Source organism: Lissotriton helveticus, chromosome 12 (assembly GCF_964261635.1).
Source record: "Lissotriton helveticus chromosome 12, aLisHel1.1, whole genome shotgun sequence".
NCBI classification, from domain to species: Eukaryota; Metazoa; Chordata; class Amphibia; order Caudata; family Salamandridae; genus Lissotriton; species Lissotriton helveticus.
In genome coordinates this window covers 590426737-590440398 of record NC_136073.1, presented here as the reverse complement: position 1 = coordinate 590440398, position 13662 = coordinate 590426737, and the positions used below count along the sequence as shown (strand labels likewise).

The window sequence follows — 13662 nt, the reverse complement described above, 5'->3', positions numbered from 1 at the left end:
TTTGTAGACTCTGCCTCCCCAGCCTGTGGCTATTTCTAGGATTTGAACACTTCTCTTGGAGGGGTTAGTCGTGCAGGCTAGAAGTGATACCTCTTTGTGTGCACTTATATTATATTCCCTTTAATCATAACAATGGAGGTGCTCTACAAGTTGCGGCACTTTCTCCTTATCCTCTAACATGTCTTGTTGCAAGTCCAGCGGACCAGGTCTGTCCTGTTCCAGCATACAACGTCTTTGTTCATGTGCTGTGATCTCAGACATTAGATACACTAAGCCCTATTAGCTACCTTAAATGTTTCCCACTCAGTAAGTGCCAAGCCTGACGAGCCATCATTGTCATTAAAATAATTTCTGATCGCCTCCCCTATGGTCTACTGGTCTATGGGGTCTTCCAGGCTTTTTGGATGCAATCACCAGTTTAGTATACGAGTTCATGAACTTTCCCAAGATAGGGACAGGTGCAGATGTTTATGGTCGGGAACAGCTCTCGCCAGATATTCCATGTCCGTGATAGAGCCTAGAGCATCCGGAGAGCATAGGAATGTGTCCAGCAGTACGTGTAATTTGAGTAGGACTGACAAATATAAATAATCTTGGTCTTTTGGGTGTGAAAGTTTCCACATGCATGTGATCCCCAGTGACGTTGCCATGCAGAGAATTTCCTGGCTAAGCGGGTGGGTGGGGAGTCCCCGAGTGAGGGGTGGGTGTGGTCCAGGTCAGTATTAGCTACACAGTTAAAATCCCCTCCAATAAGAGTTGCCTATGACATGAGGGGGGCCAAAGTGCTGTATAGAGTGCCAAGAAATGCACTCTGGTCAGTGTTGGTACCATAGATATAATCAAGCTATCCTCACCGAGCAGTCTGTCAGTTAGGATGATGTACCTCCCTTCTGCATCCACTTTTTCACTAATGACTTGGTAGGGTACCTCAGGTTCCACCCATCTGAGTGTCCTCCTAGTAAAAGAGGAATGTGCAGTATATTCTGTGTGTCCCCTCCAGCATCTATACAGTGACGTCCCTTCATGATTATTCAGGTGAGTGTCTTGTAATAGGGCTATAAGTACCCTCCTTAGTTTTAGGTAGCCTGGACTTTGTAATACCTAGTCACACTGTTAAGGTCGCAAATGTTCCAGGATATTATTTTATATGTAGCGCGTCCACCTGAGCGCATCTGTCTGTCAGTGTGGTTACCTATGTCCCAACATCTGTGTTATGATTGTGATCTGTAGACAACCACAATGTCCCTAAACTATAAATCCCAAATCCTCAGCTCCAGGGCAGAAAGGCAATATCCCCCCATCCAAAATTATGTAAACACAAAAACCAACCAGTATGCTACAAAAAGACACGGGGAGGAGGCAGTCCCTGCAGAAGGGCATCCGGACAGTGCCACTCACCACGCGACCATGTCCGTGCATATTATGTAATACTCCTGGCTTCTAGGTCTCTCTCTGTCATCATCAAGTCAGCAGGTTTTCCATCCTAGGCGATCTGTGCTTTCAAGCCCAAGTTGCTGGGATGATATCCTTCAGCGTTAGCTCAGTTTTTGCCATTCTGTCAGCCGGTTTGCGTTGGTTATCACAGAGGACAGAGAGATCCAATACACCAGTATCAGTTTGGTGTTCCAGATCTCCCCTGGACTGTTGGTCCTCAACAGGCATTGGCTCCCCTTGATGGCCAGCCACCACATCTTTCCAGTGGTACCCCATAATAGTGGTAAGCTGGTATGCTGCCAGCAGTGGCTCACCTACCATGGAGGCTCATCAAGTAGCCCACATCCTCTATTTTAGAATAGGTCCCTTTGATCTGCTCCTATGGTATGCACCTCTCGTTCCATCTCAGGGTGTGTGAGAGGGGGGCAGGAGCACGCAGAGATGATACATTTCTATTGATTCACCCAGGTGCGAGGACCCTGGGATCCTCCTAACTTTGAGTCATCTATCTCTGGCCATCATCAGGAAAGGAGTAGCCACACAGCAGAGGCTCCAGCCCGCAAGCTCACCAGTGTTCTTCTTCAGCAATCTAGGCACCAAGTCCCCCATCAGAGCAGGCCGGGGTCAGCCAGGCAGTTTTTTTGGTGTCAGGGGCGATCACGGTAGCAGGTGCAGTCATGCATGCCAATTGCAGCCCAAGGACTCTTCTCGCCCCTCACATTGCTGCTGAGAAGGTTCAAGGCCTCTCTCAAGGTCCCTGGGCTCAGCCGCATATCTTGCCTGCAAGTGTCTTTGATTAGCCAGCCCCACAGCCTGCCCTGCAGGCCTTTGTGGTAATGGGCGGCTGAAGTCTTAGTCTGCCAAATAAAGACAGGTTTGGTGCAGGAGCACTGCTCTCAACTCGATTCAGACCCTGCTCAACAACGCTGGGGCAGCCTGAGTATCGGGGGCCGCCCCGCATGATCTGCTCTAAGCAGGGTATTGCAGCTCCCGGCGCATATCTCGTGTCTCACATCTCCCTTCTCACTGGCACCAGGCATCCCACCCACTCAGCCGGTGTCCTCTTCCAGCTCCGGGTGCAGCCCGTCTCTATTCTGACAGCAATCTGGGACACCCAAGAAAGCTGCATCTACATTTCAGTGTCTCGGCCATGCTGGTTAGGCTTGTCTCAGTGCCCGTGCTTAATTTGTAAAAAAAAAAAGAAGTGCAGGTGCTATACATTTTGCCAAAGAGGCCACAGCTCACTTCTTCTCCCAGTGAGCCCCACTTTCAACACTCTCACTGCCTCAGTCTCTATCTTCTAACCTTAATCTGTTGTCTGTCCCCTAAGTCTTTGCTCTAAGAGTCTATCCTCTCACCTCTCTAATTGTTTTCTATCATCTTTGTCACACCTGGTGTGTTACCTTATTCCCTGCATTTCTGATTTGCCCTCTATTCATTCTACCCCTGCCCTTTTTCCTCTTCACTTTTATCCATGCTCTGCTCTCTCCCCTCGATCTTGGCTCTTTACTATCACTCTTCTAGCAGTGATTAGCTGTGTCTCCGTTTTATCATTTGTCTGCTTTTTTTCCTCTGTCCTGTCCTCTACATCCTTTCATTCTGTCTTCTCACTTCTTAATGCTTTCTTCTTAATGCTCTCTTCTTCACATCATGGCTGCTTTCTCTTTGTATCTGATTTGCTCTCCTTTTCTTCTACTTAGCTCCATCTTATCTCTCTCCTCTCCTGTTGTTTCTTTCTCCTCTTTACTCCTGCTCTCTCTCTAATCTAGAACACTGCTGCTGCCTGTGACCCCTGTTGTCAGCCTGTACATGTCCCTGCTTTTTTTAACTCTGCGTTTTCCTGTTGTCTTTCCTAATGAAGAGGAAGATGACATGTGTTTTACTTTCCTACCTACACGAGTGCAAAAACAAAATGTACACCAAATGAAAATGCTTTTTTTGTTTTTAATAATTGGTGCAGTATAACTGGGTTATTTGCAAAACAGGTAGCTGCTCGAGCACAGCATGTGATGTCACTACTAGTGCTGCCTGTAATTAGTAGGTCCAGGGATGGCGACGGCATCGGCATCCACTGCTCAGCTTGATATGACCCTGCCTTCTACAGCACAGGCATTGTTCCCAGCCGTAATGCTGCCAATTCCAGTAAGCATGGCTGTGGTGCCTACTGGACTCACGCACGCTCAGCAATTACCATGCTGGAGTGCAGCGCACAGATTCTACCGGTGACGCCGTGGCACACAAAAGTTGTGTTGGGCCACAGCTGCATTGAGCACGTTGAGTATAGCAGCAATGCAGGGCTGCAGGATATGCTTCTCTGGCTACACAGTAAGTGGAAAGTCCACGCTTACTTTGGTTTATTCTTCCTCAAGAGCCCTCACTCCCAAGTTCCAAATGCGCTCTTGCAGCTTCCTTGCCTCAACTCCGCTATGAGCCAGCCCCCAGCTACAATTATCCAATGGGAGGCTTAGGCTCAGGCAGTGGCAGGGTGCAGCAGACTCTGGGAATAGAATGCAAGCTATTATTTGTCGATGACTTCTTGGATTTGTGATCGGCGTGATGACATCATCACTAACGTGGTTATACACAATCATGCCTGCCTGGACAGGCGTATGCTGACCTGTCTATGAACATTTACCAGCCAGTCACCATGCAATGTATGTTATTCTTTTTATTTTGAATTTGAACAATTAATATTGAGACCACCACCTGCAGGGTCAGAAATTGTAGGCCCGGCCCTGTGAAAGAAGTGCCAGTGCTGAGCACCTGAAAGCACCTGCTCAAATTAAGCACTGCTCAGTGCTTGTACCTCACTGTCCCAGCGTCCATCTCCCTCTGCCCAACTAGGGCTGCAAAAGGCACCATCGTTGTAGTTGCTATGTGTCTTGGACATGAAAGCATTGGCACCCACAGCTCTGTAAGGGTAGGGGGGTTAAATTAGTGACAGGATGATGCCGGATGGGAATGCTCCACACGGAGCTCCTCTGATGGCGACCTACTCCATTGGCGTCAGGCCACTTCCTTGTTTGGAAACTTTGTCACACCTTTAACATGAGAAACCTATGATCTATTCCTCACTCTTAACATCTACCCTATGTCGTTATTCAGGTAAAATGAATAAGTAGCCCTCTGCCAACAAGGACCTCAGAGAGGAGCATATTTACAAGCCCCTATCGCCACCACAAAGTAACTTTTTCTGATGTTGTGGTGGTGATAGGGGCGTCTCCTTCTTTACAAGGCAGCGTTAAGCCACTTAATGTGGCTTAATGTTGCCTTGTAAATAAGGCACCCTTTCACGCTATACTTAACTTGAAAGGGGAGGGCAATGGGTGTTGGGGTGCGCTTTCCACCACAACACCCAATGATTTTGATGCTGCCCCATATTTACAAGGGTGGCGTGAATATGGGGCAGTGCCAAAATTAAGACCAGGGAAAACCTAGTCTTACCCTGGTGCAGTGAGGAGAAATGTTTAATTTCTCCTCATTTTTGCTGTTTCCATGTGTGCAGTGTGCAGCACACATAGAAACAGCAAAATATCATTGACTATTAATGTGCAGGAAGGTGTCCCTTTCTGCACATAAACAATCATTCGAAAAATGACGTTTTGCAACTTGTATGTGTGCTGCTTTAAGCAGCAAACTTGGAAGCTACAAAATGTATTTTCAGATTGTTCATGTGCAGAAAGGGACACCTTCCTGCACATAAACAATCTTCCCCTGCAACACAAGCACCATTGTACTACGGTGCAAGGGTGCCTACATTGGTGCTAGGTGGCTAAATTAGCACCAGCACAGGGGGGAACGCAAGACTGCACTGTATCCTTGTAAATATGGTGCACCCCTGCGTTTCAGAAGTGGCAGAGCGCTGCTTTAAGCCAAGGAAGCCAACGCCTCACTCTGTCACTTCCTTGTAAATATGCCCCAGAATTTCTGTGAGTAGCCTTTTATCCATCCTCCTTCACTTTATTGTCTAGGTCTCCCACCTCCAGCCACAGAGATGCAGTCAATACACTGTATAGGGAAGCTCTATATATTCTCCATCACATCATGCAAAACACATCCCACTGGTTAATGTACTTTAACAACCACCACACACAGAGTCTTACTACAACCCACTTGCACATGGAATGTTAACTCAATGGTCTTGGAGTCACATAGACTATTCTACCGATCTTGAAACTCATTGCCTCCATGTTGGCCTTCCAAACACTTCTGCCATATATGTATCTCCATGATAAACAAAGGGAGGGAAATAGAGCTTTTGGAGAGGTCCAGCATACAGGCCCACAAGAATCAATACAAAAAGGTATGCTGTTCCTCAAGGGTTAACATGGTAAGTAAAGAGAGAGATATATGTAAGAATGCATACCGGGAGGACAGTTATACCCGACACCTTAAACCAATAATGTGGGTCTGGGAGGGGAATTCCCTTCTTTGGAACTAGGGCCCTCACACACCCAGCCAGCTAGGTGTCATGCTTCATCATTGGGCCTGCTCCTCATTGGGTTGGCGCTGCAATACCCAACGGGCACCCAATGAGGGGCTCTTTGGCGGAGATCTTTTGTTCTTTGTCATTTCGTGAGGTGTGAGTGAGGGGCCTAGAATGTGTAGGTGTGTGTGCAAAGTGAAAGTTAAAACAGGTTAGGTGACCAGTATAATTTATTTAGCTCTTGTTACTACCTGATTAAAAGAAAAAAGAGAGGCGGATTTGTCTGATGTGATGGATCAGAACAAGGTAGCACTCTACTCCAATAGGTCAACATGTTTCTTGCCTTGACAGCCCTACTGGGTCTATGGCAATTCATCAGGACCAAAAATAATGTGAAACTACCTACACACCTTGGTAGAAGTGAAAAAACTACCTACCAAATATAGTAATGCTGCAGATTAGATACCCATAAACGTGTTCTGAAAGAGAAAGGTTTACAGCATATACATCAATTGCGGTGTATACTTGCATTCAATATCTCTCTCATATTGATGGTTACCAAAAAAGAAGAAACCCTGTGTTTCAAAGGAAGGGAATAATTCACCTTACCATAGTATTTATTATTAAAAACCACATCCATGTTCTAGTCACCAGCCATAACATTTATGAACAAGGCTCGTATTAAAACATAAGCTCCTTCGAAGAATATAGACTCACCTATTCACTCTATATAGCCTCGCCTCTACAGTATCCAGCGGGCTAAGACAGCAGCGGGCTCAGTGTCCTGGAAGATGTATATAAGTGGGATAGATGAGGAAACCACACAGACAAAATTCCAAATAACAGAACCAACTGAAAGAGGCATAGTAATTAGCGAATATATGTCCAGCATAATGGTAGATTAGCCCTGATTTCATTAGGAATACTAATGCCAGGTGGTACAGTTAATGGAGGGGTGCATTTATTCTTTATCACTTATACATGACAAACCCTTCAAGTAGCAGTAATACATAATGTGGCCCCCCCAGTAAAAGTGTAATGTAACATGATGCGGGCGACAACGTGCATTAAGCCCTGTTATAGGTATCCCTCCGTGATCACCTGCAGGTGTAAATTAGGGGGTGAGTGCAACAAGATTCTGGTAAAGGAACATGCAGACCCAGAATAATGGAAACAAATGTCAGTATTTATGCCTAACTGAAGTCAGGAGCACCGTCTAACTAAATAACGGACACTAGCAAGGTAGGGGACTAACCACTGGGTCTTATTTAGCACATAGCCACAAGTGAATCAGAAATCACCGGTGGGCCCTCTTAAATAACACTCTACTTACCCAAAATGTGGTGTCGAAGTCCTTACCACCTACCCATCCCCATTGGAACTGGGTGATGGCGGAAGACGTCTGTCACATGGAAATATACTATCCCCAATGAGTACGGGACCGAGATCCAGGAAGTGACGTCACATGCGTCATTTGCGTCTAGAACGGTGTTATCTAGAACGCCGACCTGTCTAGGATAAAAAGGGTCACTATCCCAGGGTATCAAAAAGATGGCCATCTTAAAATGTGCATAGAAGTGCTGCAATTCATCTCATACATCCCCTTAACTTACACGGATCACTGCAAAACACATTACATCTGTACCACGTTTTAATAAAGAGTGTTCCAAGGTTCAAGCTCAACTCGAGGGATAAAAGGGCAATCAGTTAATGGCGTTCGTGGTGAATGGGGAGTATACATCTCTTCTCCAGAGCAATGTACATGGAATCAAAAGCATTACAAATAGTTCTAATGCAAGAATTAAAAGAAAGCCATTGCAGGAGAGGCCATTTGCGTCACTGGTAACCTTGAAATAAAATATGGGCCAGAGGAGGCAATTTGCATCTCTGGTAACCTGTTTTAGAGTCCCACGGGGGTTACCCGTGCATAATATGATACACAAAGGGAGGGAAATAGGGCTTTTGGAGAGGTCCAGCATACAGGCCCACAAGAATCAATACAAAAAGGTATGCTGCTCCTCAAGGGTTAACATGGTAATGATATATGTATCTCCACCACCCTTCATCTGGCCCTTAGAGTTTCAGAGACCAGTCGTCTGGTGCTGAAGCTGTCACTGCTGGCCTTGGCTCCCATGGCTACCACAGCTGGCAATCAAGCCCTTTGTTACTCAGAATCCCACTTTATGTTAACTGGGATAATCTATCTGGAGCCTCCCTCACCCCCTCTTTGGCCAAACTGAGCCTTCTTATGATATTGAGCTCCCTTTTGCTGATTGCCTAAGCCCGTTGACCCCCTTCATTAGCCATTATCTATTTTTGCTGACCTCAGCCATCTGAATTTCTCAAACGCTTTCTGCCTTCTGCACAGACCACACTCCTTTTCACCCATCCACCTTTAGACCTCTCTGCCACGTTTCAGTCTCTCAACCCTCAGATCCACCCTCAAACTACTGTGCCAGCATCAGACAATGTCTGCGATCATTAAGGGGCAGAGTGTTACAGTCCTGACTTTTTATCCCCTTTGCATTCTCTGATGACTTTTCAGTAAATACTTACCAGTTCTATACGTGGGCTAAAAACACGTGGACATTTCTTGGGAGTTGACAGCATAAGAAGCCTTAATAAGAACCATTGACAAAAGGAATATTCTAATACATTTGGCATAGAATTCCATAGGTGTCCTCTTGCTTACAGTCTTCTTCCTTCTCTTTAGGTCCGTCTGTGCCTTCTGGTGTTGATCCTTCACTTGGTCCTGTCCTAAGTCCTCCATTTCATGATTCTTTTTGTCCTCCTGATCCTCATTATGTCCCTTGCCCAGCTAGTTCTGGTCACCTTGTTACTGGATTCCTGAATCTTTAGCTTCTAGTTCTAGTCCTTCTGACCTTTGTCTTCTTGGTCCTGCTCCTGGCCTTTCCTTGATTTAGTCCTTCCCATGCCTCCTGGTCATGGTACTACTGCTCCCCACGCTGATCCTGTTGGTCCGCAGGGCCCTTCTCTACTTAACCCTGTTGTCCTCGGTCTCCTAGATATAGCACTCCTGGTCTTCCTCGTCTTGATCATCTTGATTCTCCTTGCCCTGGCCCCTGTCTTCGTGGTCCACTTGGTACTGTGTCCATGGGTCCTAACCTTTTTTATTAGGTCCTCTTGGGCTGGGCATATTCATTTTGGTCATGGTTTGGTTCCATTGGTCCTTGGGGGCTCTGGTGGTCTTGACCCCCCTGTTCTTCACCATCCTTTTGCGGATACCTGAGTACTTCGTCCTTCTGCTCCACTTGGTACTTCAGGTCTTGGTCCTCTTAGCCCAGTTCCTGGACTTGTATTTTCTGATTCTTCTAGTCTGCTTAATCCTCCCCAATATGGCCCCTGGTCTTAATGGCCCAAGTCCACCTACTCTTACCCTGACTAGTTCTCCTTGTCCTCCTCCAAGTTGGCATGATACTCTTGGCCCAGGCCCTCCTGTTCCTTGTCATCCTGATTCTGCACTAACTTGTTCACTAAGTCCTGATCCTCTTTGGTCTAGTTATCCTGTTCTTAGCCACCCTGACTCCTGTCATCCGGCCCTCCTTGTCCTGGTCCTCCTCTTCCTCCTTGTTCTGGTCCTTCTTGTCCTGCTATGGACCTCTGTGACTTGGTTTTCAGTTTTCAATTGGTTGTGATACTCTTAGCTCTTGCCCTGCTGCCTCTTGTTGCCTGGCCATCACCTTCTGATTCTCCAGTTCCTGTTCTTCTAGACTTCCTCACTCTCATTCTGGCTTACCTAGCACTGGCTTTTCCTATTCATGGTCTTCACAGTCTGTGTTCTCTTCCTGGTTTTGTTCCCACTAGACTTGATTTTTCCTCCTGGACATCTTGGCCCACTCCCCTTAGTCTTCTTGGCTCTGGTTGTTGTGGCCCTTCTGATCTTTCTCACCCTGGTCCTGCTACCTCCATGTTCTGGTCTTTCTGCTCCAAGTTGTATTCTGGGCCTGGTCCTATGGCCATGGTCCCCCTGGAACTCCTAGGCCTGTTCCTTGTCTTCTTAGTGCTGATCCTTCTTGCTTTGGGCTTGGTCCTCCAGGTTCTGCTTCCTCTTGTATCCTTGGTTTTGGCCCCATCATTTCCCTTGCATATTCTGGTCCCATTGTCCTATTGGCGATAATCATGTTCCTAATCTTCCTAGTCTTACAGGATGTCGTCCTGATCCTCCTTCTCTTTGCCCTAGTGATCTACACCATCTGATCATGATCTTCCTTGCTCTTATCATCCTGGGCCTGGCCCCCTGGTTCCTCATCTTCCTGGCCATCTTGTTTCTAGCCCTGTTGTCTGGACCTCCAGGGTGTGGTCATCCTGGTACTGATGTCCCTGGTCCTGATTTTTCTTTGCCTCCTTACCCTAGTCCTCCTGGTCCTAATCCTCCTTGCCCTGATCTTCCTGGCCCCCCCAGTCTTTTGTTCCCTGGTCCTCTTAGAACTTTCCCTTCTGGCCCCGGTTGCCTACCCCCCTAGTCCTCCCTGTCACTCATGACCATGGTTCTGCTATTCCTGTTTTTCTTAGTCCATGTCCCTCTCAATATTATGAACCCACTGGCCCTGATCCTCAGGGTCCTGGTCTTTATAGATTGGTATCTCATGGGCCTAGTTCTCATGGACCTGGTTCCCCACCCATCCTAATCTTGGTATCTTTAGACCTGGTTGTCCTGGTCCTTATCATCCTATTGTACTTGTTATCAAAAACCTTACCATTTGATCATCCTGCCCCTTCTTGGTTCTCCCAGTCTTGGCCTACCTGGTTCTGTTCCTTTCTGATCCTCTTGACCCTGGTCACCTTGTCATGATTCTCCTCACCCTAACCCTCCTAGCCATGGTACTGCAGGTCCTGGTCAAAATGGTCTCTCGTGTTCTGACCATCTTAGTCTTTGTCCTCCTGGTTTGAGCTGTCTTAGTCCCCCTGGATCTGTTCCTTGTCCTTTTAGTTCTACTGGTACTGCAACCACTGGTTGTGGCCCTCTTGATACATGTTCTCCTTGGTCGGGTCCTCTTGTGGTCCAGGTACTCATGCCCACCAATTTCCTGTTCCGTTGGTTTCCCAGATTCTGGTTGGCCTTCTTACATCTGATCTTCCTCACTCTGATCCTGCTACCTGTAATGACTGCTCTGCACACTTTGGTAAACCAAACCCTGGTCCCCTCTGTCATGATCCTCTTGGCCCTTTTGGTCCATCTAGTCCTAGTCTTAGTTCTGGTACTCCTTGGTTTCCCTAGTCCCACTGGCCTCCTGCCCCATCCTAGTCCTGTTAGTCCTTCTATTCTTCTGGTTTGTCTGTTCCACCTTGGTTTGTTCCCAGTTGTTCCTAGTAATGCTCCTCCTGGGTCTAGTCTTCCACATCCCTCTGGCACTGATACACCATGGTGTAGATTACACAGGTTCATGTAGTCCTTGTCACCATGGCTTAAGATCTCTCTGAGTCTGGCCCTCATGAATTTCCTTATCCTGGTCCAACTGTGCATAGACATTTTGGTCCTTTATATCCCCCAGATAATTCTAATCTAGGGTCTCCAGGTGCTGGTCTTTTCTGGTCGTTGTCCTGACCAATTCTTTCCTGACCCGTTGGTCCTCCTTAATCTGATCTCTGTGGTGTTGGCTTTTCTGCTCTGGTCCTTCTTTCCATTGGTCGCATGGTACTGGTCCTCTTTGATCTCTCTACCTCGGTCTGCTACTCTGGCCTTGGTCGCCCACATCCCTCTGGTCCTGGTATGTGGGCTCAGGCCCTCCTAGCCCTCCTCGTCTTAATAGTCCAGGATCTTCTGTTCCTACTACCCTTGGTCCTTCTGTTCCTTCTGGCTCTTGTTCACTGGGTCCACATCCACCTGTTCCACATCCTCCTAGTTCTTCTCATCCTTCTCACCCTGGTCCCGGTACCGCTAGTCCTGTTTTTTCTTGTCCTGCTCCTCATTGTCCATTTGTTCCTAATCCCCTCTGGCATTGGAACCCTAGTGCTCGAAGATTAGGTATCCCTGGGACTAGTTCTACTTATCCTGGTCCTCGTGGCTTTGGTCATACTAGCCCTCATGGTCATCTTCCTCCTAGACCATATTCTCCTACTTATTATAATCCCCCTCCTACTGATCCTACTCCTTCTGCCCAGCCCCATCCACAATGATATTAGCCAGGTACAGCCTCCAAGCCTGTCACAGAGATTTTACTTTTTTTGGGCTTCCAGGCGCCCAATTATGTAAAAGGCTCACTTTCCCTGTTTGGGACCGGCGCACCTTAAAACAGGTGCACTGGAAGCAAACAGGGAAATTGTGTCTTATTACATAGAATGCGCTGACCCCAGGGTAACCGCGAACTCGCACTGCCCTGGAGGCAGCACATTCATGTGAATTACGGAGTGGCTGCTTTAAAGCCTCTCCGTGTTTCACAGTGCAGGCAGCAACCTGCCTGCACTTTGAAGGGGGATTAAAGAACTCCTTGCAGGTGGGTGCTGTCAGTGACTTTAACCGCCTGCAAGGGGGTGTCTAGGAGGACAATAGGATCCCCTTGCCCCCTCCAGAGGGCTGCTCTCAGGGGACACAATGGCAGTGCGACACCTTTTAGATGGCGCAGGGTCAGTGTGCCTCTTGAGAGCTTCTTTGCCTCTGCGCCCGTATCTGTAATACGGCGAGGGCGCTGAGGCAAAGGGATTCCCTAATTTGCTGGGGCACACCCCCTTGCAAATAAGGGAACGCCCACTAAAGATAGCGCTGGCCCTTTATGTGCACCTGCGCTACAGGCATTACAGTAATACCAAAGTGCCCAGTGGGCGCGCAAAGGGGCGTAAACGGCCATTGCACCCCCGGGGCACCTTCTGTAATACGGCCCATGGTTTCTTTTGGTGAGAGAACACTGCCAAGAATAGAAATGAGGGAGCATTACGGACAGGACCTTGGCCACTTAATGCTTAGCATGTTAAAATAAATCAAAACTACCATTCCCAAGATGTATTATGCTGGTGACTACAATGTCAGTGTGCAAAGCAAAGGAGCATAAGAAATATAAGGAACCGAAACTGTTGTTCTTAGATAGCTTGAATTAATTTCTGCTATTTACAAAATTTGCTATTTTCTGGTTTATTACTCCTGTGGACTATAAATATTTGGTTTTACATATGGATATTGATCTATTCAGTTGTAATCTAAGAAGGGTATAAATGTTTGTATTGTCTTGTGGTGTAAAATGTTGTACTTTTGATGTGGTATGTTTAATATGTCTTAATCAAAATGTGGATTCCAAATGATTTTTGTAAATATTTGTATATGTGTTTGTAAATCTTGTACAGAAAATGTATTTCTACCTTCTTTACAAACATAAAACGTGGTAAATGAAAACAGAACATTTTAAACCAAAAGGCATAAATAAAATACCGGTGCAAACAAAAATTATTCGTGTTTGACCAATAAGCAAGAATAGTGAGGGCTTAAAAGACTATTGTGGTATAGGCAAACTTGTTGTTTATTAGTACAATGTCAGTGTGGCATAAGGGGCCACTCATGGCGTGGGGCCAACAAGTATCTATGCCTGAAACAAACTCTGTTCGGTGAATAGTATAAAAAAAATCTGTTTTTTCACAGGCAGCAAAGTGAACTCCTCCAGTGAATTACCCAGATACATTGCTTACCTGTCTCCTGCTTTCACTTCCCCTTTCCACAGATGCCCCATTACTTTGTCTCACTCAATTGACCTCCTTTAAGTGTCCCAAAGCACAGTGGATCAAAGTACCAATTGCCGACTGAGCTTGTCCCTCCCTCTGGGCATAGCTGTCAAGGTTTCGGTTTGTTTATGTGT

The 13662-nt window shown here is 46.8% G+C and overlaps 1 long non-coding RNA gene across 1 annotated transcript in view; it reads right to left on the bottom strand.

Moving 5' to 3' along the window:
- The window catches only part of LOC144799489 (uncharacterized), a 64621-nt gene extending 57295 nt beyond the window's left edge, over window positions 1-7326 (bottom strand). Inside the window, exons 1-2 of the long non-coding RNA XR_013603822.1 lie at window positions 7194-7326; window positions 6578-6644 (exon numbers count right to left, since the gene is read on the bottom strand). This is a non-coding gene — a long non-coding RNA (uncharacterized LOC144799489). The remainder of the gene's footprint in view (window positions 1-6577; window positions 6645-7193) is intronic.
- Window positions 7327-13662: the final 6336 nt, after the last annotated feature.